Source organism: Triticum dicoccoides, chromosome 7B, assembly GCF_002162155.2.
Source record: "Triticum dicoccoides isolate Atlit2015 ecotype Zavitan chromosome 7B, WEW_v2.0, whole genome shotgun sequence".
NCBI lineage: Eukaryota > Viridiplantae > Streptophyta > Magnoliopsida > Poales > Poaceae > Triticum > Triticum dicoccoides.
This window is the reverse complement of record NC_041393.1, coordinates 748,858,997-748,864,435: the sequence shown is the minus strand read 5'-3', so window position 1 is coordinate 748,864,435 and position 5,439 is coordinate 748,858,997.

The window sequence follows — 5,439 nt, the reverse complement described above, 5'->3', positions numbered from 1 at the left end:
CCATGTGGTTGATGACTTCTCTCAGTTTACAGTTGCAAGAAACAGAAGGTTGTGTTGTGGGCGAATTGTGCTAAGCCCAAGCTGTTTTTCTTTCTGAACTCTGGCTTTATCGGTCCTACGCTGTTCTCAAACTCTACGAGAACATCATCCATAACTGACTTCAGTTTGTTGTAGTCTTTCTCGATCTTTTGATGCAAATTCAAGACATAAGAATTTCAAGTGTTTGGGGATAGAATCAAGAGGACCTAGTGCTCGTCACTATGCAAACAATCAAACAAAGAAGTAACTACCATCAATCTTTGTACAATGAGAGGATATATACTATACATCTGAGAAAGCATATGTGCATTGATGTTAGCTAGCGAACACTCACCACGGTGGGGCACAAGATTGTAGTTTGCATGTCTATGTTGAACCATAAATTCTACAAGTAGATCTTTATCACTCTCCTACCTTCTCAACTCTTATGGTTATTGTGGTGCATGTGATAAGGGTACACCACAGAGACCATCCTCACGTTGGCATACTTGAGCTTGTTAGCTAGATGAAGCACCCATAGCCTAACTAAGGAAGGTCCCTCAAATTGCTAGAGGTGGATCAGGCTGAAGATCTGGTCGAAATCTATATAGAACTTGTTTGCGGGGAAATCATCAATGTAGCCGAGACCCTTAGCCACCTTCATTGCATATACCGGAAGATTTTGCCAAGGACTGTGAAAATTGACCTTGGCCACCAACTCTCTATTCAGGATGTCGTCATGAAGAAGCTTCATTTCAAGCACCATGATCTCGTACATGAAATTATGTACAATGGGTTCAACCAGGAAATGGACCCCTTGAAACAACGGAACATTAGGCACGAAATGGTTCGTCTTAGCCTGTTTATGGATGCAACTAGTGGTGGCTTGGTAATCTTCTTTGTAGTCCATGGCTTCCTTTGCTTTGGCTTCCTCTTCTTTGGTACAGTATTTGAAATTCCATCATTTGTGTAAATTGCTTCAGAAAGCTGAGTGAATATCAAGAGGACATTCAATGTTTTGAAGGAGGAAGTGGGTAGTTTGAGAAAGAGAAGGCAGTGTTGTAAATTTATTTGACTTGGGCAGTTTGTATACATGAAATATCAACAATTCGGAGCTACATCTCCAATTATGGCATTTTGTTGGGGATGTTTACAAATATAAAGTGGAATTACTATTAAAAGCTAAATTAGCGGGATACACATTGGCTAGCAACGCTGCTAGACTTACCCACTAGCAGCTGCCGGAGGCCGGCATGCTACTAGCGATTCATGTTAGCAGCGTTTTCCTTATGGTGATCGCCGCTACACTATTTTGTGTACCATGTTTTTAGCAGAAATGTTTTTCCTTTGTGTTTCATTTTTTCTGTACATGTTTTTAGTGTGCCTTCAGGTGTCCTTTGACTAAATTAGTTAAAGTTCCAAACATTTGCATATATGTCCACTTCATGGAGACTCAAGGTGGAAGGTTATAGAACCATACTCTTACCTATAAATGATGCAATCATTGAGACGCGTGATGTCTACTACACAACTTATTTTTGTAGACTCATGTTGGGCCTTCAAGCGCAGAGTTCTTTGGACAACAACAAATTTCTCTCAAGTGGAAGACTGATAACCCACAAGTGTAGGGGATCACAACCGCTTTCGAGGGTAAAGTATTCAACCCAAATTTATTGATTCGACACAAGGGGAGCCAAAGAATATTCTTGAGTATTAGCAGTTGAGTTGTCAATTCAACCACACCTGGATAACTTAGTATCTGCAGCAAAGTATTTAGTAGCAAAAGTGGTATGATAATAATGGTAACGGTAGCAAAAGTAGAGATAAATGTTTTTGGGTTTTTGTAGTAGTTGTAACAGCAGCAACGGAAAAGTAAATAAGCGGAGAACAATGTGTGAAAAGCTCGTAGGCAATGGATCAGTGATGGATAATTATGCCGGATGCGATTCCTCATGTAATAGCTATAACATAGGGTGACACAGAACTAGCTCCAGTTCATCAATGTAATGTAGGCATGTATTCCGTAAATAGTCATGCGTGCTTATGGAAAAGAACTTGCATGACATCTTTTGTCCTACCCTCCCGTGGCAGCGGGGTCCTAGCTGAAACTAAGGGATATTAAGGCCTCCTTTTAATAGAGAACCGGAACAAAGCATTAGCACATAGTGAATACATGAACTCCTCAAACTACGGTCATCACCGAGAAGTATCCCGATTATTGTCACTTCGGGGTTGTCGGATCATAACACATAATAGGTGACTATAGACTTGCAAGATAGGATCAAGAACACACATATTTTCATGAAAACATAATAGGTTCAGATCTGAAATCATGGCACTCGGGCCCTAGTGACAAGCATTAAGCATAGCAAAGTCACAGCAACATCAATCTCAGAACATAGTGGATACTAGGGATCAAACCCTAACAAAACTAACTTGATTACATGGTAAATCTCATCCAACCCATCACCGTCCAGCAAGTCTACGATGGAATTACTCACGCACGGCGGTGAGCATCATGAAATTGGTGATGGAGGATGGTTGATGATGACGATGCCGACGAAGCCCCCTCTCTGGAGCCCCGAACGGACTCCAGATCAGCCCTCCTGAGAGACATTAGGGCTTGGCGGCGGCTCCGTGTCGTAAAACGCGATGAAACTTTCTCTCTGATTTTTTTCTCCGTGAAACGGAATATATGGAGTTGGAGTTGAGGTCAGTGGAGCTCCAGGGGGCCCACGAGATAGGAGGCCGCGCCCTAGGGGGGAGGGCGCGCCCCCCTGTCTCATGGATGGCCTGTGGGCCCCCTGGTATTGATTCCAAAAAGTGCCTCCGTGGATTTCCAGGACATTCTGAGAACTTTTCTTTTCTACACATAAAACAACATCATGGCAGTTCTGCTGAAAACAGCGTCAGTCCGGGTTAGTTTCATTCAAATCATACAAGTTAGAGTCCAAAACAAGGCAAAAGTGTGTGGAAAAGTAGATACGTTGGAGACGTATCAACTCCCCCAAGCTTAAACCTTTGTTCTCCTCAAGCAATTCAGTTGATAAACTGAAAGTGATAAAGAAAAACTTTTACAAACTCTGTTTGCTCTTGTTGTTGTAAACATGAAAAGCCAGCATTCAAATTTCAGCAAATATTTTGAACTAACCATACTCACAATAACACATAGGTCTCACAATTACTCATATCAATAGCATAATCAGCTAGCGAGCCATAATAATAAAACTCGGATGACAACACTTTCTCAAAATAATTATAACATGATATAACAAAATGGTATCTCGCTAGCCCTTTCTGAGACCGCAAAACATAAACGCAGAGAACCTTTAAAGATCAAGGACTGACTAAACATTGTAATTCATGGTAAAAGAGATGAAGTCGAGTCATACCCAATATAAACCAATAGTAATGAATGCAAATGACAGTGTGCTCTCCAGCGGGTGCTTTTAATAAGAAGGGTGATGACTCAACATAAAAGTAAATAGAAAGGCCCTTCGCAGAGGGAAGCAGGGATTTGTAGAGGTGCCAGAGCTCGATTTTAAAATAGAGATTGAATAACATTTTGAGCGGCATACTTTCGCTGTCAACGCAACAACTATGAGATGGCTATATCTTCCATACTACATGCATTATAGGCAGTTCCCAAACAGAATGGTAAAGGTTTATACTCCCCCATCCACCAACAATCATCAATCCTTGGCTTGCTCGAAACAACGAGTGCCTCCAACATACAACATCCCTGGGGGAGTTTTGTTTAATTATTTTGATTTGCTTTGATCTTTTTGGATCATGGGACTGGGCATCCCGGTTACCGGCCCTTTCTCGTGAATGAGGAGCGTAGTCCACTCCCCGTGAGAATAACCCACCTAGCATGGAAGATATAGGCAGCCCTAGTTGTAACATGAGCTGCTTGAGCATACAAAATAGAATTTCATTTGAAGGTTTGGAGTTTGGCACATACAAATTTACTTGGAACGGTAGGTAATTACCGCATATAGGAAGGTATAGTGGACTCATATGGAACAACTTTTGGGGTTTAAGGAGTTTGGATGCACAAGCAGTATTCTCGCTTAGTACAGGTGAAGGCTGGCAAAAGACTGGGAAGCGACTGATAACCTACAAGTATAGGGGATCGCAACAGCTTTCGAGGATAGAGTATTCAACCCAAATTTATTGATTCGACACAAGGGGAGCCAAAGAATATTCTTGAGTATTAGCAGTTGAGTTGTCAATTCAACCACACCTGGATAACTTAGTATCTGCAGCAAAGTATTTAGTAGCAAAAGTGGTATGATAATAAAGGTAGCGGTAGCAAAAGTAAAGATAAATGTTTTTGGGTTTTTGTAGTAATTGTAACAGTAGCAACAGAAAAGTAAATAAATGAAGAACAATATGTGAAAAGCTCGTAGGCAATGGATCAGTGATGGATAATTATGCCGGACACGATTCCTCATGCAATTGTTATAACATAGGGTGATATAGAACTAGCTCCAGTTCATCAATGTAATGTAGGCATGTATTTCGTAAATAGTCATACGTGCTTATGGAAAAGAACTTGCATGACATCTTTGTCCTACCCTCCCGTGGAAGCGGGGTCCTAGCGGAAACTAAGGGATATTAAGGCCTCCTTTTAATAGAGAACCGGAACAAAGCATTAGCACATAGTGAATACATGAACTCCTCAAATTACGGTCATCACCGAGAAGTATCCCGATTATTGTCACTTCGGGGTTGTCGGATCATAACACATAATAGGTGACTATAGACTTGCAAGATAGGATCAAGAACACATATATATATTCATGAAAACATAATAGGTTCAGATCTGAAATCATGGCACTCGGGCCCTAGTGACAAGCATTAAGCATAGCAAAGTCATAGCAACATCAATCTCAGAACATAGTGGATACTAGGGATCAAACCCTAACAAAACTAACTTGATTACATGGTAAATCTCATCCAACCCATCACCGTCCAGCAAGCCTACGATGGAATTACTCACGCACGGCAGTGAGCATCATGAAATTGGTGATGGAGGATGGTTGATGATGACGACGGCGACGAATCCCCCTCTCCGGAGCCCCGAACTGACTCCAGATCAGCCCTCCCGAGAGAGATTAGGGCTTGGCGGCGGCTCCGTGTCGTAAAACGCGATGAAAGTTTCTCCTTGATTTTTTTCTCCCCGAACGTAAATATATGGAGTTGGAGTTGACGTCGGTGGAGGTCTAGGGGGCCCACGAGATAGGAGGCCACGCCCTAGGGGGGCGCCCCCTGTCTCATGGACAGGCTGTGGGCCCCCTGGCATTAATTATTTCGCCAAAAATTCTTATTAATTCCAAAAAGTGCCTCCGTGGATTTCCAGGACTTTCTGAGAACTTTTCTTTTCTACACATAAAACAACATCATGGCAGTTCTGCT